At 46.2% G+C, this 21,246-nt stretch overlaps 1 protein-coding gene across 1 annotated transcript in view; it reads right to left on the reverse strand.

Moving 5' to 3' along the window:
- The window catches only part of LOC119399780 (fatty acid synthase-like), a 50,758-nt gene extending 29,729 nt beyond the window's left edge, over positions 1–21,029 (reverse strand). The window contains 1 exon segment of the mRNA XM_037666619.2: positions 20,808–21,029. The gene's annotated coding sequence lies outside the window, so the exon portion shown is untranslated.
- Positions 21,030–21,246: the final 217 nt, after the last annotated feature.

Genomic DNA, 21,246 nt, shown 5'->3' on the forward strand with positions numbered 1-21,246 from the left:
GCCGCATTACGCGCACGCTTGTATGTATATATGTATACAGTGTACAGAGAGCCGAGAGCTGGTGAGACCTTGTACGCTGGTTGTAAAAGGAGGAAATGGAAAGAAGAAGAAGCAGAAGAAAAAAACTGGTTTGAACGACACCGCGTTGCGGATAAATGTGGCGCAAACGCTCGGAGGACTACATTCGAACCGGAATATTATTCATCTGAACCGGCATGCAAAGACTATTGATGTAAGAAACGCACAAACGATCTCGCCGTCTTTTTTTTTTTTGTCCCCGTTATGGCGTTTAGCAATCGCGACAGTAAAGACTATCTGTGTCGTTACTGTCGTTGCTGCTGCAGTTGTGTATTTTGGAAATAAATATATATACCGCAAGTGGGATTCGATCACATTGCAGTGGTGATAGACCCTCACCAGTAGGCAACCAGACGCGCGACAGACAGACAGACAGACAGACAGACAGACAGACAGACAGACAGACAGACAGACAGACAGACAGACAGACAGACAGACAGACAGACAGACAGACAGACAGACAGACAGACAGACAGACAGACAGACAGACAGACAGACAGACAGACAGACAGACAGACAGACAGACAGACAGACAGACAGACAGACAGACAGACAGACAGACAGACAGACAGACAGACAGACAGACAGACAGACAGGACAGACAGACAGACAGACAGACAGACAGACAGACAGACAGACAGGACAGACAGACAGACAGACAGACAGACAGACAGACAGACAGACAGACAGACAGACAGACAGACAGACAGACAGACAGACAGACAGACAGACAGACAGACAGGACAGACAGACAGACAGACAGACAGACAGACAGACAGACAGACAGACAGACAGACAGACAGACAGACAGACAGACAGACAGACGACAGACAGACAGACAGACAGACAGACAGACAGACAGACAGACAGACAGACAGACAGACAGACAGACAGATAGATAGATAGATAGATAGATAGATAGATAGATAGATAGACAGACAGACAGATAGATAGATAGATAGATAGATAGATAGATAGATAGATAGATAGATAGATAGATAGATAGATAGATAGATAGATAGATAGATAGATAGATAGATAGATAGATAGATAGATAGATAGATAGATAGATAGATAGATAGATAGATAGATAGATAGATAGATAGATAGATAGACAGACAGACAGACAGACAGACAGACAGACAGACAGACAGACAGACAGACAGACAGACAGACAGACAGACAGACAGACAGACAGACAGATAGATAGATAGATAGATAGATAGATAGATAGATAGATAGATAGATAGATAGATAGATAGATAGATAGATAGATAGATAGATAGATAGATAGATAGATAGATAGATAGATAGATAGATAGATAGATAGATAGATAGATAGATTGTTATTATCACAGGTGATGATAAGCGCTTCAGTGTGACCTCGTAAACGCGACACGCTCGGCCGTGCATCCTTTCGGAAGCGTTAATGAATTTTGTATTTCCGTTTGGTGACCTTCCAACAAGCGTGAAAATGTGCCCTAATAAGAACGAGGCCTAATTCCAAGGGGGGGGTCTTACACACGTGAAGGACTCCGGCGCAATTCCGACTCCCTGGGAGTTCTTCAGTAACCTGAGCGTCGTAAGCAGTGGATACACTAAAAAAAGCCGTGCAAATAAAGCTAATTACTGTCGACGAAGACGACTGGTTACTGCCCTTTATTAAAGCTCATATGTGGATTTTGATAGAGAAAGCGAGAAAATAGCGACTAGTGGTGCCCAACGTGGTAACCCGTAACCATAGCTACACATTCATTCTGCATTTCATGTGACCGACGACCTTGAACTTATTCCTATACGAATTGCAGCGAGGTACTGCAAGGCTGCTTATTTACAAGGGCACGCACGTTTTCCTATCACCAATCCGCATTTAAGACAAGGTCAAGAACCTAATAGTACTCCCAAAATAGGGCATAATTAATAACACAGGCGCTGCTATCGTCTGCTAAAGTAGTCACAGCAGACGTACATGAAAGATTTTTTTTTTCCTAGACGCTATCCTCTGCTTCCAGCAGTAAAAACAGACGTGCGTAGGAAAATCCGCAGTGTTCTCTATCTGTTATCGTCTGCTTCAAAAGCAGAAGTACGGCAGACGTGCACACGAAACGCGTCTGTTATCTTTGTTAATATAATTATTTCTAGCGGTCGACTGCAACGTTCGAACGGCGTGGCCCTGAACTCACCAGGCGTGGCCGTTCGGAAAACGAAAACATGCGATTGCCTTCGAGTGCGTTATTTAGCGCTAGCTACACATTTCTGAAAGAGCAAGAAAAACCGCACGCTCCAAAGCACCGTTAAAGTGAGCGTATACAGGTTACCACCAATGGCCGCACGGCATTTCTAGTACTTCCCCAGACAACACATCTCCCCCCCCCCCCAACTCACTCCTTCCATCCAATTGCTTTCTTTCTCTCCCTCTCGTTATAACGATTCTTCGTACCCTAGCAACAAAATATACATGCAGGCCTTTATTACAATCTTCGCCAGACCATCCGATCCTTTATCTATCGGTCATTCTTCGTGTCTTTCACGCGAAAGGAAAACAAAACAAAAAAACACAAATAAAACGGTATACACCTTTCTTTTTTTCATAGAAGTGCGTGCGTCAAAGGGCGGGAAATTTTCCCGGCAGCTTGATGGCGCAAACTTCGCACGTTCCTTCCTGCGCAACTTTTGAAGACGAAGCCTTTTTTTTTTCCTTGCTTTCTTTTATTGCCTTGATTTTTTTCGCCCCTTTATAATTCAGCCGGACGTTCCGTGCCCCATTCGCAACGACTGTGAAAAACCACATCTCTTCTCCCCCCCCTTACCCCCCTGCCCCCTTTCCGACCTGTACCCCCTCCCCCAACAATTTCGTACGCTCTAAATTCAGGAGCTCGACAAATAACTGGAAACCTGCTTTCTTTCGCCCAGTGCAAAATAACAAAACAAAAAATAAATAACCCTGTCACTTAGATATATACGAACGACCCAACGATGACCTCATCTTGCCCCCAAAACGTCCTCGATTGCAAGGAATCAAAACAGCTCTGAACGGCATCGAAAATAAAAAGACATGTTCCATTCCTAAATTCATATGGTCCTCAAACGTGACGGGAGTCGATGCTTCAAATAACCCCGCAAGTCTCCTCGCTCTCACATGTTGCAGGGGGTACGTAAAGAAGTTAGATTTATAGCAGAGATATAAGAGTTCGATTGCGTCATTGGAATAACGTACGTCACGGACGTGACGTCACCGCGTGACGTAAAAACTGACCGGCCGAGCAAAACCGAAAGACATTCTAAGCTACTTAGGGGTGCTGCTTTTTTTTTTTTTTTCGGGGACTTGCGACGAGGTCGAAGACAATGTGGCTCTTTTTTTTTTCCTGCTTTGGAAGAAATAGTGGGGGGAATGGGAAAGGGGGGCGGGGGGCGGGGGGGGGGGGGATTAACGAAACAGTGCAGCACTGTCGGCATCTTTTTCCAGCGTTTCTGTTTCGCGCAAATTTTCTATTTCGCCTACACCGATTTCGCCGTTCTCAAGGGTGAACACATCAATGATCGAACGGAAGCGATATTTTCTTTTTACGTCCTCTGCATAATAAACGGCATCTTAAATACCTGGCCGTTTCCTGGTACTGCCGCCGCAAACTATAAAGCTGCCTACACTTTCCCTCCATACGCATGGCAAAGGCACCCTGCAAACGAAAGCTGCCACCACCTTCTTATTACCGCATAGCAAAAGATGCTCGCAAGAAGTTCCGTATATTATTCAACAACGTATAAGCTGCCAACTGGCATCTCCTTTTAAACTGTCACTACACCTCTCACGCCAAGCTGTTCCCGTTGCAATACGCTAGGTACTTCCAGCTCGCGCGGTTTTTTTTTTTTTTCGCACGCTCACGAAACCCAACCTTCCATCGGTTCCCACCAAAACTGCAGAGGTTCCCAATGTTCTCACGGCCTTGAGGTATACACGCGCTGTGTGCGCCCCCAGCAGCAGCAGCACGTGGTTAATAGACACACTCACACACACACACACACACACACACACATATCGCGTGGTGTATAACCGTACGTGAGGCCACTCAATCACAGCTTGCCTTTCGATTACAGGTCTCTCGAAGGACAGAACCTGTAAAGACACCCTTAAAGACAGAGCGCGTGTTTCTCTCAATAAATCGGCGCCTTGCGTCGCGTCGAAGGCTGGACAACGGCGTGTGTTGGGCAAGTCTGAAGACTGTAAACGTGCATGCATATGTATGTAAAAAATAGATAATGCAACCAAGAAGAAGCGGATTATCTATCTATCTATCTATCTATCTATCTATCTATCTAGACATCAGTCTAGATTTCTAGACATCTATCTAGATATATGCATATCTAGATCTCTGCCAAACGCATAAGCCAACGCAAGCTGGCCAACACGCTTGTGAGAACGTCCCTGCTCCAAAAGAAAGAAAGAAAGAAAGAAAGAAAGAAAGAAAGAAAGAAAGAAAGAAAGAAAGAAAGAAAGAAAGAAAGAAAGAAAGAAAGAAAGAAAGAAAGAGCATACGAAGAGGATATGCATGAGCTGCAGCCATCTACCCGTAAAGCTCCTTCGCTGGCCGCTTCTCTCGTAAGGCGTGCAGGAAAGTTCGGTAGTGGTGGCGATGGGTTAAGAGTGGGAGGGGGGGGGGGGGGTGCACACCGAGACGAAACAACCACCGATGCCGCGGCCGCACCATGTTATATCATCTACACCGCGCTGCCGCCCAAGTATATACACATACAAACATACGCGTCTCCTCATAAGCAGGAAAGACGGAAGAAATTGTCGCCAAGCGGAAAGACCACCCCCAACGCATCAGTTCATGAAGCTACTCCCTTATGCATCCATTAACTACACAGTCCCTTCTATGTATACACGAATACCGGCGCAATGCATACGGGTACGTCTCCAGGCCCTTATAATAAACTTCGCTCAATATGCTAAAGGTCAAACGCTTTCTGAGAAGCTTTGCTCCCATCTCGCATCAATGCCTCGTCCAAGTCTCGCTACATACAGAGAAATAACCGTTTCCTGACATACGTCTACCAACCTGTAGAACAATTAGCGAGCTAAAGTCACAGACAGACGCGAATTGAGTGGCTCTTTACGGGCGCTCTAAGCCATCAGTTAACGCATACATACATAAGGACATAGTCCTCGCAAAGCGACAGCTTTTGTGGATATACGATGCGGACGCCCAAACACCACGCCTATACGCCGTCTAACGGTGCTTCTTGTTATTTTTAGTTTGTTTCCGTTAAAGATATCGAAGACAGAAGGAAGGTCGTTGCGATTATGGCTTCTACCTCGTGTTTTTTTCTTTTCCTCCTTCCTTAAATGACCGACAACGAAGTAGCCGCCGCCCGAAATTGAACGAGGTTCGCCCCTATTTACGACGCGCCTTAATTTGCGCTCGTTCGCCACAGAGGGCGTGAACGCCGCGCTTATGTCTCGATCTGGTCCCCGACTTTTGATTTGAGCAGGAAAAAACGAAATTGAGGCAGACCGAGCCCAAGTTGTTGTCTTAGGAAAAAAGCAGCATCGTTGGAACGAGGCTGCACGAAGGCTACGTTGTTATGGGCGCGGATAGCGTACACATCAGCAGGCATTAGCCAACGCTCACGATCACTTAGCCGACATTAGCCCATCACATAGCCGAAGCTAGCCGACACGAGCGATTATTTAGCCTACGTTGGTCATAATTGGCCAGCAGTTAGCGAGCGCCACATTAGGCACCAGTTAGATAACATTAAGTTAGGTTAGGTTATGTCACCAAGACAGGTTACATTACTTAACCTGTCTAACGTAACCTGTAGTTTGGATTAGGTAGTATGTTGTTTTCTAATGTCACCTTTCTTTACTTCTTTACTGTTTTCGGTTCCTCGTAGCTTATTTCCGTTAGAAAAAAAATCATCGTACGCTGTTACACAATGTGTAGTTACACAATGCGTAGTTACACAATGCGTAGTTACACAATGCGTAGTTACACAATGTGCTTAAAGCATGGTCCGGAGGACATCGTCCTGAGAAAGCTCCCGAGACTTCTTATTTCATCAGCATAGGCGCGCGCAAAGGGGGGGGGGGGGGGGGCAGCACGCTATAGAGTCTTGTGCGGCATGCAGTACAGGACACGTAATATCCCATTGGCGGCGTTAATTAGAAGCGAACGCGGGAGGGATTAATTACGGACGCGTACGTCGGCGTCCCGCGCGCATCTCCAGGAGCGATAAGGGAGAAACGAACCGAATCTCGCCTGGCATGCATCCAATCGCTGAGTGACTGACACTTCCTCCTTGACCGTATTGATCGGTCCTCTGAGGAAGCTATATGGAGAACGGCCGAGACGCATCGCGCGTTGCCGCTTCGTGCCAAATCAATACTGCGATGCTTGTAATTAACGTCGCGGTAAGTGACACGACGGACCTTTTTTTTATCTCAGCTACGGTAAATATCGTTCCACCAGACTCCGGTACAAAAACTGTTTTTGCGTCGCTTTCCTAAGTGACCGTAATTTCGCACATTAATATTACGCGCATTAAGAGTTAAAGGTTCGTCGTTCCTACTTGCTACCTAAAACATTATGCTTGAGTTGTGCAGCGATGTCAGAATCTCTGACGAAATTTACCAGGACGTTCAAGTTTTTGACCTAAAATCAGCGACACAAACGCGTGTCTGTATGCGAAAGTCAACTGCTGAAACACTCGAGATGTCTTTGACGTCACAGAAATGAGTAAGCACTATTGGATGGAACACATATATAACTTCTTCATGGAGAAGACGGCTACGGCTGTGGGAGGAGCAGACTTTTTTTTTTTCTTGATTTGTATCCGACTATGGCGGAGATGTTATAAGACTAGCTTTTACTCTTGGAAGGTGTACGCAGCGTCCAGGAGTAAAAAAATATATATCAAAATAAAAATGGCGACGTTGTTTGCTGGCGAAGAAAAGAATGCGGAAGGAAAGGTAAAAAAAGAAAAAAAAAGGCCAGACATTCCCTGGCCTCACGAATAAAGCAGCCAGCCTGTCGGGGGACAAAACATTCGTGCGGAGACGCATGAATGCGTTCGATGTATGGACGTATACACATACGTACGGTACGGTCAGTACGCTTTTTCTTTCTTTTTTTTATGTGGTCATGTGCGAGCACTCAGGCAGAGGTCACACTTCACTACCTCACTACTACAACAGGACAGACACATGGAGGTTTCCTTTTTTTTCTGGCTCAGAAGGCGCGCTACAGACTCGGACCTCTTTCTTTTCTGCTTTTTTTCCTTCGCGATTCCGGAAAATTTAAAGAAAGCGAATCCAAACTGTTTTCGTGTTTTCTTTTCAGCGTGCGCGCACTACTGCTCCTGCATTGCCCGTGTTTAGCGAATGTGAAGACACAAAGAGGGAAAACGTTGACGCGCGAGCGATTCAACAGGCACGTGGCGCCCCAGATAATACAAAGGTTTCAAGAAAAGAGCAAGGAAATTCTCACTTTCTCCGCTCCCCCCTCCCCAATAAATCGTCGTGTCATGAAGGCTGGCCAACAGCTTTTGTCGGGGAAGCGTAATGTCGAAGTTCATATTTGACAGACAGACAGACAGACAGACAGACAGACAGACAGACAGACAGACAGACACAGACAGACAGGCAGACAGACATCGCGCCGGGTAGACAAAGACGGTGAAGAGAGGATGCTTACGAGCCCTCCGAGTGAGCAGTGTTCCGACGTCGTTTCGTCATTGCAATATAAAGTGTACAAAGCTGAAAACTCGCTGAAAAAGTAACGAAGAAAAAATGATACCGGTACCATTTTTTGCCGAGTACAGCTCGTAACATCAAAAAGTGCGCCAGACTGCCAATATAGGAGCTGAAGAAGAGGCAGATCGTGACGAGACTTTGCAACCGAGTTCTGTGCAGTACGCTCCCTCACGTACGCGGAGCTTGCATCGATTAAAAAAAAAAAAAAGCCAGAAAACGAAGCATTTATCTTAGCGCCACGCACTATACAGGGGAGCGCGGTTTAATACTAAAGAAGGAAATACTGGTTCTTCTCCTAAAGTATTTTGCGAAACCGTTAAGAGCATTTCAAATTTCAGAAACGATCGCGAACTCAGGAAAGTCTGCAGATGTCTTCTTTATTATTATTATTATTGCGTCACATTTAGGCTCACTCTTACGAATGTGTCAGTTCCCTACAGCATCCTCCATGGTCTGTTCTTTACGCCAATTTTTTTTTTCTTTTCGTGAAGCATAAATACGATGTAACTTGATTTCCTAAAATCGAAATATAAGGTTTTATCGCACGCCATAACCACGATTATAATTTTGAAGCACTCCGTAGTCGGTGAAATAGGATTAATGTTAATTAACCGATATTAATTAACATGCACCCAAGTCTAAGCACACTGTTCTTGCATTTCGACCCACATGGAAATGCGGCCGCCGTGACCGGGAATCGCTACCCGCGCTAAGCTACCGGGAATGCGCATTTCAGGCTTCTAGCTCAGGAATACGTGGCGCAATGCGTGTTTTTTAGGGGCGAAGCTCCTTAAGGCGGCACCCGTTCGTCCCTCGTAGTCGTAGTCGTAGTCCGTAACCAGTCTTACGCTTTGACCTCCAAGGTGGTGCCGGTGGGAGATTTTTCCTGTGCGTTGTTGAACAATAAAAAAATTCGCAGCGGTAGCTAAAAGCCGACTTCTTCTGTCTCTCATTCCCATTAGCAGCCATTCTTTACCTCCAAGGTAGTGCCTGGTGAGATTTCTCCTGTGCGTGATTAAACAATAAAAATTTTGTTCAAAACGCCGTTTATTGATGAAATAAACCAACGAAAGACGCCAGATGTTTTGTACAAGCAAAACGGAAGAACGCCAGATGTTTCTAAAGCAAAAGGAAAAGACGCCAGCTGCTTAACGAAAGACGCCAGATGTTTTCTAAAGCAATGGTTTTCTAAACAATGAAAATTCGCAGCGTACATGTAAAATTAAAGTGAGCTGCAAGTCGTCATAACTCATCGAACCTTTAGTATAAACGCGCCCTATCTCACGTCGGTGATGATGTACTGGGCAGAATTCACGGAAGATTCACGGTTTACCGATGAACCTCCGCAGCTTCGCCCACTCATCATCATTCACTCCGTGGATATGCTGTGATTTTTTTTTTTTACCTCGGGAGAAAGCGACATCGTTTTTTTTTCCTCTCCCGTGGAATGATATATTGCGTTTAATGGCTCGAGGAACCAGTTCTGAGCAAAGAGCGCCGAGACATGACATTTATCGTAAATGCGCCGATTCCCCGTGCAGGGTATTTTCCCAAATTTTCATCTCCCAATGGCAAAAAAACGCGAATTACAACCTTCGAAACACCCGTTGCAATTGCAATTCGAACTCTCGATAACCTTCAATTATTTTGCGCCCAAAACTAGCGCACCATTACGAAAGCGACACACTCGCAACAAAAAAAAAAAAACAATAATGTGACAGGAACGCACTTATTTATTTCTTTTTAGTCTTCTTGACACACACTTACACTGAGCGCATAAAAAAATGTCTGGGAAGGGGCCCGGGTCGACGATATATTAGTGGTGTCCTTACTGACGATATATTAGTGCAATGTCCTTACTGACGATGTATTACTGCACTGTCCTTACTGGCTTAAGCAAGACCTTCCTTACCCATCGCATACAGTGACCACAGAAAGGCACGACAGCACAACCCAAAGCTGTCCTTTCGATTCAAGGTCTGCTTTTAAAGCGAACATTAAGACCTAGAGACGTCTCGTATAATCGAATTGTAACGAAAAACGGCAGCGCGGTGTTTTAATTACGTCGCTGAAGAATAAAAACATGTCAGCACCGCGTCCGTGAAAAACATGTTGGTCAGGGTATATGAAACACCGCGGTGCAGTCATTTTATTCGCGGTGTACAAGCCGAGAATGAATAGTGATTCCTGTTCTTCATTCAGTTCTTTCCTTCGAGTATAGTAAATAAATAAAAAAAGAATGATATATACGAGGTCGAGAAGATGGATGCAATGTAAGAGATGCCTCTCGGGTGCCTGTGCACCTAATCCTTCACGGACGGCCGCAACGACTCATCCGTGTAGAAGTGCGTTGATTCGCGGTTCGTGAGGAGAATGTCGACGTTTTCCCTCTTAAGTTAGCTGTACAAGTGAAGACGACTGCACCCAATTAACATAAAATCCTCGCCGTTAAGACTTGACGACGCCGGAGGAGCAGTTTCAAAGATCATAGCGGTATAACATGGCTATTAATGAAGGCATCGGTACGGTAGGAAAAGAAAAAGAAAGAAAGAAAGAAAGAAAGAAAGAAAGAAAGAAAGAAAGAAAGAAAAAAAGAAAGAAAGAAAGAAAGAAAGACAACGGAATAGAACACAGCAAATACACGAGTAAAACACACACACGTATTGCGTTTTGTTTCGCACAATGATTTCAATATGATGGGCCCGCCACGGTGGTCTAGTGCTTATACGACGTTCGGCTCCTAACCGAAAGTCGAGGGTTCGATCCCGGCTTCAGCGGTCACATTTCGATGGAGGCGAAATGCTTAGGCCCGTGTACTGTGCCATGTCAGTGCACATTAAAGAACACCACATGGTTGAACAATTTCGGAGTCCTCCAATATACGGTGCACCTCATAATCATATCGTGGTTTTGGCGCGTAAAACACCGCAAATTATTAATTTCTGCTAGCACGGACAACGGATTGGCCAGAATATAGCACGTGATAAGAGAAACTACGAGGGGACACCGGTAAAATCTCGAAATTTCTTTTCTTTAATTGTTTTTAATAGGCCTATGCACGTACAACTGAAAAGTGAAACAGAAGCTAAAGAACAGCACATGGCAAGGATGAAAGGAAGTGCTTTTTTTTTTTTCAGGAAGAATGTCGGCATTCGTCACGGACACACGTCAAAGCAGAACCATCACAGATGAGGGTGGGGATATTCTAAAAAGGCTGACAACACCATGCCATATACGCAAAAATGTTTTGTGTAGCGAACGACAACATTTTCGAAACGGCCTGTCATTCAAAAGATATGGAATTTAGGAGCGCATGCAGATTTTTTTTTTATTATTATTTGGTTGTTCGCAAGAAATGTCACATCCAATCGTCTTTCGTGTCCCGTCTTTCCAGCGCTAGGGTGTCATTTATTTCAAAAGACGCCCCCGTGTTTTCCTCCATCATTTCGCTAAATGAATACGCACCATACGCGGACGCTTCGCAAAACGCGTAAGACTGCGCACTTAGGAAGAGAACACGAATAGACACACAACATACGGGTAACAGGAAAGATACACTCGAATAGGCGTATTAAGAGGTCATTAGGCGTCCGCATGATATGTTGCTGCGAATGTAATTTCTTTCCTTCGTGTACTGCACGCAAATTGGCGCCTAATCGCGTCCGAGTTCGTCGGTAGGGCTCGGTGAATTGCGTGCAGTATAACTATACACAACCGCTCGTCAACTTAACAAGGTCATTGCGATGCTTTGAAAGAACGCTGCGAACATTAGGTCGTAAGGTGTGTTAGTAAATAAAGCTTTCACGTTTACGAAGTAGCTGCTACTGCCGTCAACGGGGGGGTCACTTAAACAACAAAAAAGCAAAAACGAAAAAACCTGGCTGGTATAGGGATGTCGGTAAAAGTTAACTTCGCGAATTTCGACAACGCCTCTTCAGGTTTAGTTTTACTGGTATGATGGCATAGGCAGTGTTGTGGAGGAATATATGGTTAAAAGCAGCGAATTTGCGTATCACCTTTTTTTTTTCTTTTTGTCGGGTTGCCCCCAAGTACGAGAATTCGAAAACAAATCTGATGTCACACGCATCGACAACTCATGTTAAGAGCCTTGTTATATATATATATATACATACATACATACATACATACATACACACACACACACACACACACACATACATACATACATACATACATACATACATACATACATACATACATACATACATACATACATACATACATACATACGTAACTTCAGTACTATTTACCCCCTGCTTATGCAATGCATTGTTAATGGTCGTTAAGGGTATATCAATGATGATGAGCTCGAATTATAGATGAATAGATAATAATAACTGTTGTGGTTTTACGTCCCAAAACCACGACATGAATCATGAGAGACGCCGCAGTGGAAAGATTCGAAAATTTCGACTACCAGAAGTTGTTTAACATGCACGCAAGTGCACAGATCTCTATAATTGTGCCTCCATCGATATGTAGATAAGCTAAGATATATAGATAAGATAAGGTAGTAAGAGTTAGTACAATTCTTGGTTAAGGCAACCAGCTCCCTCCCACGAATTATTAAATAAAAATATACTTGAAGAGGTACATTCCGTTACAGATCGTCGAACAAGCGTACTGGTGTTGCGTTTTAGTGCAGCTATATATCTTTTAGTGTTATTTTCAACGCGAGGGCAAGTCGCTGACGTACGCACAGATGTTGGACGCGCGAACACGGCGAAGTGAAAACAAAGTAACATGTGCCACCGCAAGCTGCGCTCAGTCGACGCGCGTCACAATTCATGGTCATTCATAACTTCTAATCTCCGCAATAAAACTGTGCATCGCTGTCAAAGCTACGAAGCATGAAAGGGAAGCGAGTCGCCTGTGCATGCAACAACAACAAAAGAAAGCGTTGTAGCGTTTCCTACCCTAGAGCCACTGGAACTTATTACATGTTAACAGATAAGCAGCAACACACACACCCGTTTGTAACAAGTGTAGTCTGTTTCCACTGCTGACAGCAGACGACATTCGTTTGAAAGTGTCGTCTGTTTCCACTGCTGACAGCAGACGACATTCGTTCGAAAGTGTCGTCTGTTTCTATCGCAGCGTTTAGCCCGGCGCTACCGGACTTTATTAAACGTTAACAGATAGCAGCTACACACAGACACACAGACTCGTTTATAACAAGTGTCGCCTGTTTCTACTCCCGACAGCAGACGACATTCGTTCGCAAAGTGTCGTCTGTTTCCATTGCCGAGAGCAGACGACGCTCCGCGCGGCAGTGCGCGTTTATCGGGCGAGTGTATGATTGACGTCGTCAGCTGCAGTTGTTGGCGGAATTGTGCAACGCATGCAACGCGCGCAAAAACAAGCTAACCGTTATACGCAACAGCCGTTAATATGCACCATTCGCACTTCCCGTTGCGCAGTTTCGCCGCCTACTTTCGTATTCCACATTAGTTGCAATTTAAAGCAGTTAAAAAGGCATACGCAACTACAAGCGTCTTGCAAAACCGTCTGCTCTTAATGAAGCAGCAGATAGACGACATCGTGGCGACCTTGTGGCACATGTTCTGAACAAAAACAAACAAACAAAAAAGAAAATGGAAAAAGCTAGCTTCAGATTAGCACGCGTTTCCACTTATAATTAGCTAGGTTAAACCCGAATGCTAAGCACGGCTTTAACGATTCATATACTTTACAGAGCGCGGGGCATTGCCAATGCCGTCTGCTTCCGTTCGCAGTAGCAGACGACGCGACCGGAGATTTGCCGGCCAACCGCAACAGCTAATGTCACGCTGCTTAGTACGAGGGCGTGGGTTCGATTCCCGATTAAGGCGGCTGCATTTCGACGGGGCGAAATACAAAAAGAAAACTAGATATGTAATGTAGAAGGAGCAGAAAGAAAAAAAAAACACCATAGACATAGATTCAGGGGTCTAAAAATCCCTGGTCGTCAAAATTAATCCCGAGTCCACCGCAACGGCGTGCCTCACGATATGGTTTTGGCACGAAAACCCAAGATTTTATGTTAACACGCATTACGACAAAAAAAAAACAAAAAAAACTCGGTGATGTGGCATAGCAAGCACACCCATCCGTTTATTTGACGCCCACGCAGTTCTTAACTTTCGTGTTATGGCTAAAAAAAAAAGTTCACTGCACAGTTCTACAGGAAACCGTGCGCGACCGACAATGCATGCGCGCAGTTCATTTTTTCTCTCATTTCTCTTCCCATCTAAATTATAAACGTGCACTGACCCTTTGACATTTAAGTTTACAACGTACGCGCTAAGGCTTTAAAGCCTTTCGTGGCAGGTGCATAGGAGAGATCGTTGGGCTTTAAAAATGGCTCGATCGTTGTGACATATCAATATTCGCGGTGAGTGAGTCAAACGGACCCGACGAGTGAGTCAAACGCGCCGACCACAAAAGCTGCCGACGTCGAATAAGCCTCCAAATGACGTATGAGGGAGGGTCTTATAACGGCTGTAGTACGAGTAACCAACAGCGCTAGACGATAAATCTGGCGAGAGATTCCGTAAATCTCGCACTCAGCTATACAGCTACGCATAATATTCTTCGCCGAAAGACACAATCATGATCTTCACTCATCCATTATTTTCGCCGAAACAAAACACCGAAAGTACGCTATGATTATCTCGGAATATGCACTGATAACGTAGTCAGCGATAAGTGATGAAGATATCGTGGCACAACAGAGATATGAACCGAAAGACGTAAGATATAATGCCGCATAACGAAACAACTGTATTCCGAATAGATAAGAACACGTACACAAACGTCGTGTTGAATCGAACGGGCCTCTTATTTTTCGTGTTCACCGCAAGAAGAGTGTTACATTTGAATCCAAGTCAAGCCTCCAAAGCTGTGTGCAATTTTTAGTAAACAATAAGGCATAGACAGCCATAAACAGAGAATTTATATGCTATTTCTGCGCGCCACTGCCAAGTCTGTACTGAGCACAGCTGCTGTAGACTTGGCCACGTGACCATGAATATGACTTGTCACGAAAATTCCTGTCAGAATGAAGAATTTTTTTTTTTTTTTTTACCGTAGAGAATGTGCCGGGTGACGTCCCTCCCTATAGCATAATCTATAAATAGACATCGTCCGCTTGAAAATCGTCTGCAAGCCACACGGGGCAGACGGCGCGAAAAGCTGCGACCGGTCTCACTCACGTAACTTGTGTACTTTTCGCAAATTCGACCTTACGAAAACATCGTTCTAAAGGAATATTCCAGGCCTCGAGAAGAAATACACGCGTGTTTACGCATTCGCGCGAGTTAAGCAACAACGCCCGGTGTTTACAAAACAACGCTCGCACGCATGAACCGAAACGACCGTGAACTTATACCTGGTGACAACAACATCGGTAGTGCAACGCGAGCAGACGACATCACTGCGCACGCGGGGACGAAGCAAACGACACGATAACGTCTGCGAACGGTTTGTCACAGCGAATGCCAGCACAGACCGCGTCCCCTTTTAACATATTTACGTATATATTTTTATTCTGTTTGTGAAACAGGTGGCACGAAAGAAGGAGCGCATACAGACACGCGGCAAAGCCTCAGTACCCGCGTTCGAAGCGACAAAAATCTTTCCTCGTTGGAGTTTTGCCCGCACCGGAAAACACATGCCTCTCTGACGACGGCCGAAAACCGTTTCAACTTGCGCTAATTGTAGTGTTGAAACTTTTGTTTCTTCCAGTTGGCGTGAGATTGGTTAGTTCGACGTTCACAGCGATAGACGAAGCGGTGGGGGGGAACCAAGGGAGTCGTACATACCTCACTCACGCTTAACTCTCACGCTTAACTTTTTTGTTTTTCCCCGAGATGACGCTGGTGCAGCCGCCGTGCAAAATCGAACTCCCCCGAGTTCTGACGTCACACCGAACGCGTGAGACGTCGTGAAACACACACATCACACCACGGCCGGCGGCTATTGGGAGAGAGGCTAATTACGCGGGACACGTGATCGGCCCTGAACTGCTGCCGTCGGTCTACCTCTCTGACAACTTTCCCCCTTATCTTAAGCCTCGACTTGCGTGCTATTTCGATCTTTATAGGATACATTTGGCAGCGAAGAAAAATAAGTAATAACCTCATCCGGGCATTCCCCGCGGTTCACTCGCGCGGGATTTTTCATTTATATCTTTGTGCGTTTCAAAGCGATGACGTCCTTCGAGAATCATCCGTTATAAACGTCTGTGGTGCGCCTGGTTTTACACGTGCCCTGCGGCGACGTTGCGATAACGACCTTGTTGAAATTAAAGTAAGGGGTAAGGCCCTCCCGCACATTCCTCGTACAGTACACTTAAGGTACAAGCGAACTCTCGCGGAGTAGCGTCCAGACGCGTCAAAATGCGAGATCCGTCGCTGCAGCGCGCGTCTTTTTTTTTCGTCTGCAGCAGAACGCACGCAGTAGCAGACGACAACGAAAGCTGCATACAGCAGACGACGCGTGTCCAGCAGACGAAAATTGCCGTCTGCTAGGGATGCGTGCGTAGCAGGCGAAAACTGCCTTCTGCTGCATGCTTGCCTAACAGACGAAAACTGCCTTCAGCTATAGTACATGCGTGTGTAACAGACGAAAAGTGCCTTCTGCAATACATACCTACGAGCAGACGAAAACTCGTGTGATATGCATGCGTGTGTAGCATAAGAAACCTGCCTGATGCTATACATGCCTGTGTAGCAGACGAAAAGCGCCTTCTGCTAGACGCGCGTGTGTAGCAGACGAAAAAAACAATAACTGCACAGAACTACTCCCCTGGAGAAATGATAATTTTGGGCCGTGTATAGAAGGCGCGCGGAATTTCATGAACATGACAACGTGCGCATGCTGTCCTCGGTTGCGCTGACGTACCGCGGGCTGCGTGCGTAAAAAACAGAAGAAACGACCAATTTCCTCGCTTTTGTTCCGTCCCGAGGGGCCACAGGGAACGGCTTACGTCACACAAAGCTGTTGGCGAGCACGTGGACAGAACCTGCAGGAAGACGCGTAATGTAACGACCGTTCTAGCTGCCAGCTGTTTTCCCACAACGTAGGCTCTTCATCGCGTCCTAGAAATAAGGTGAAACGGCTTTTCTTAGCTGCTATGGTAGTCGCTGCTTTTTGCTATTAGCTACATACTTCCCGGAACTACGGAGTTAATCGAAGTAGAAGGCGTGGGCGTTACTGTCGTCTGCTTTCATAGACTTCTGCTCTCGTTCAAGCAGACGAATAATGATCCCGAGTGGCCCATTAAGCGAGCACTGAAAACCCGGAAACAAATAAGCCGCTGCCGAGAACACCTTATGTAGTTACGTTTCATTAAGATCAAAAGCGAATGTTGTCTCAATGTAACCTGAAGACGAAACAACGCATCCCACTATGGTTCCAATCGTATACAAACACTGACACTTTGAGTATAAATGCTAAACTACTGCCTGTACTCACCATTCATCGAACAACCGACTGCGCTTTAACCCCACGTTTATATGGGTGTTAACTGCGTGACAGTCTTGGGAACGTAACACAGTATGTAACAGACGCCTTAAGTATAATCTAATGACGCAACCAATTGCTGAATTATACAAGGTCGGTGACATACGCTTAAGCTCAAATGCCTTCTTTGAGAGGAAGGGAGAAAGCCCTAACTACGGCGTAATATAAACAGTACGACATAAACACACTAGGTCACATTACGCGTCATTTTACGTATGCTGCATAAAAACAAAAGGAAGAAACACCTAGATTAGCTCGCAGAGCGTTGATTCCGAGAGTGTAATTGCCTTTTTGAACAATTACTCCTTTGTTTTTCTAAAACGGCGCAGGACGAGCGGGGAGAGATTTGTGTATACGCAAACTCCATGAATGTTTCGGGCAAGCCGGCGCCTTCACTCAGCTGACCCTGAAAAAAAAAAAAAAAAGCTTGAACACGCGACTGACCCGGTTTCCTTTTTGAAGCGTCGTCTGCGCGCGCGGTCGTGCGTCGTCTGCTACGTGAAAAAAATATCGTCTGCTTTGTGCGCGTGCGTCGTCCGGCACACCGCCTTTGGAGCTACGTATTACTACCTGGTGATCGCCCGCGCATGCTTACTAACGCCACCTTATAGTATTCGCCGACAGGTCATTATATAAAAGAGCATGGAGGCTTGACCTAATCAACTTTTGCTTAGAGAAAAGACTGTACGCGCATGTGCACTCTCAATCAGGTCCCGCTTAAATTGCTAGATATAGAGAGAAAGCCGGAAATTTTTCGTCTGGTTTCCTGGATATAGCCAGCACCTAACCAGGACTTGATTAAGAGTGTACAGGAAGGAAACGCAAACTAGAACCCAAGAACTTACGCATGTAACTGTATATGATTATGGGCATGGTGTGCGTCGTCTGCTGCGTTAATAAGGAAAGAACGTCGTCTGCTCTTTGCGCGTGCGTAGTCCGGCACAGCGCTTCTGAGCTACGATCTTCCGCGCATGTTATTAACACCCCCTCTGTAATCGCGGACGGGTCAATATAAATATGACGAGGACACCTGACTAAATCAACTTATGTTTAGAGAAAAAGGGATGCGCGTTTGTACAGGAAGAAAAAAAACTTGAAACACAAGAACGTACACATCTGAAACAGCATATTATGGCACGATGTGTGTCGTCTGCTACATGTTGGGAGAGACGTTTCAGCGGGAACAGTATACAAGTACGCGCCGTTTCAAATCGCCTTCGAACATGTCCACCACCAGGAAATTTCCGCAAACGTCGCGCTGGAGGAAAAATGTGCAGCAAAATACGCGCTCCGGAAGGTTCTCTTTCACGATGACCCTGTCTCAAGATGTCGCTGCTTTCCAGCTCATTTTAATCGCGCCGTATTTATACGTGAAAACTTTCCGGAAAGGAATGTTATACGCTATAAAATAGCAGACGACGAGCCAAACAGATGGCTGCAGCTTTGGCTTACGGCGCGGCCATAATCTTGAAGGTCCCCAAGAAAGGATAACAAGAAGAAGCAGACGATGCCGCGCCACAATGCCGCAAATGCCGGCAGTTCTTATTTTCTTTTTTTACTTCTACGTATTCTTGAGAGATACACGTCGTACAGCCTCGCTTGACGTTGCCATGGGCCTACCGGCGTGCGACTCGTCCAAGGCGCCGTTGGCCAATCACAGGCGACGGTTTCGAACACGTGACGACATGACGTGATCGGTAGGCCGATCGTGCGGAGTAGCAGACGACTTTTTTTTTCTTCTGGCGGCAGCGAGTTTGAGAGAGGGAGTACACCCGGTGTTTCATTTACATTTTTTTAACGCTCTTGAAATGTATTATCTTTCGAGAAGGGTTGCATGTCGCGTTACAGGATGCCGCACGCATAAGAGCGGGAAGCGCACGCTGCAAGACGTCCGAGGCAATGCAGAAGAGCCCGTTGCTTGGAGATGCGACATTTTAGCGCGCCGAAAAGACATCAAACTGCATAAAAAAAACGAAAAGGTTTCTCTTCGACTAAACAGATGTACGGCGCTATAAAGATCCTTTCCACCACAACGTCCTGTGAAAGATGACATCTTTACATTCGTGTAGACGAGACTTAACAGCTGCGCTGGCTACCAAACACGTGCTAATGAAAGCGGCATAGTCTCCTGCGCATGCAGCTTCCAACGCGCCGCATGGAAACTGTGCGTCGTCTGCTACGCGTTCGATTTTCTTGGAGAGGTGCGCTTCGTCAGAAAAGGTGGAATGCGCTTTCGGAAAGTCGTGGAAATGCGAGACATCGTGCAAACCTGGCATGCACTAACGGACTTCATGCAACAACGCGTGCGGTATCAATTAAAAGCATAGACAAGTCTACACTGCAGGATTTTTTTTTTTTTATGTAGGAGACCGAGGTCGAACGAAACCAATCGCTTCTCAATTGCCCCTATTACGAGGTAGTGGGCTCGTGAAGTTCTGTTCAAATCGCGCACGTGATCTGATTGAGCTAAGACGCCGGTTAACACGTGATCTAATGGGGTTAGACGCATGCAATAGGAAAAGAAGAGGCTGAAGTTCTTCCGCAGTTCCACAACCTGGCTCCAAACGAATGTCGTCTGCTCGCAAATGATGGTCGTCCGTTAAAAAAATTCTGATCGTCTGTTAACACATGCTGATCGTCTGCTAACGAAATGCGATCGTCTGTTCACAAATTCTGATCGTCTGCTCGCAATCTTCTTCTGACAACCAATAATGATCTCTTCTCCTTCATTTCTAGCACTGCGCCGTAAACCGCGCAACAAATGTATGCACTTATCGCGCGTGATCACAAAACACGCCACGATCGAGTGCAAACCGGCAGCACCGGCTTTCACACGCCGGAAGACCCGGCGATGACAATAGCCTTGTTTGCAGGCAACAACGCCGGAACTACTGCAATGCGTTGCTAAGCGGCGCGTTCGGGTGCGGTTTTTAGTGAAGCGCCGGCACGTCGATAAAAGAAGGCCCTCGTAGCACAAAATGCAGCACTGCGCATAGCAAGAAGCGGCCGACACTGCAGGCGAGCTGCGTCCTTGGAATGGGCTAATAGGAAACGTCGAAATCGAAATCACCCATGTTGGTGGACATGCATGGCTGTGCAACGCGCAGGATGCCGCTGCTGACCGTAGAAAAAAAAAAAAAAGGGACTTCCTCCAGAGGAGCACACCACAGGTTAGCGGACCGCTGACGGTCTAGGTCACGAACGAAAAAGAAGAAGGAGATGTTCTCGCGACCTGGCTCCTTCGAATCCGCAGCCTACTCTTGTCAGAAGAAACAGGCCCACCCCGCCGTTCCAAATTGAACCGGCCACGTCGCGCACTGCACACAACTACCACCGACGCCTTGCTTCGCGTCGCGTTTTCTCAGACACTCGCGGTTGGTATCCGTAGAAAGCAAAAGCATACAGCATCCGAGTGTCAGCTGCACGGAAGAAGAACACTAGGGCTTACCTGTGTGTTTGCGTCGCTGTTTCAAAAAATTCTAACGTCGCCGGCTACTGGTGTTCCTCATAAATGCGTGAAGCGAAGCCGGGGTGGGTAGCAATGCTGCTTCTCGATCGTTGAGCTTCTTGTTTTCGGTGGCCGCTTGCTTGTTAAAATGGGGTTGATTGTAGCGTGCTTTTCTTTTCTTGTAGTCGCTGTGTATTCCTGGAGGGAGCGACGGGCTCACTCGCACCGAGAAGTAGCGATTGAATGAATGAAGGCTTGACTTGGCAACCGCCGGCTGAAATACAGACGCAGCGGAGAGCCCAGCGAGGAGGGGGTTCCACGGATGAGGCGAGGGGCGAGGAGGGTTTTGTTAGGGGGCGAGGGTGGGAGGGGGGCGCACGCCGGAAAACGTCGGGTGATATGGGACCACGTGAGAGCAGCCAATCGGGTCCGCAGACCA

This window comes from Rhipicephalus sanguineus, chromosome 7 (assembly GCF_013339695.2).
Source record: "Rhipicephalus sanguineus isolate Rsan-2018 chromosome 7, BIME_Rsan_1.4, whole genome shotgun sequence".
Lineage (NCBI taxonomy): Eukaryota > Metazoa > Arthropoda > Arachnida > Ixodida > Ixodidae > Rhipicephalus > Rhipicephalus sanguineus.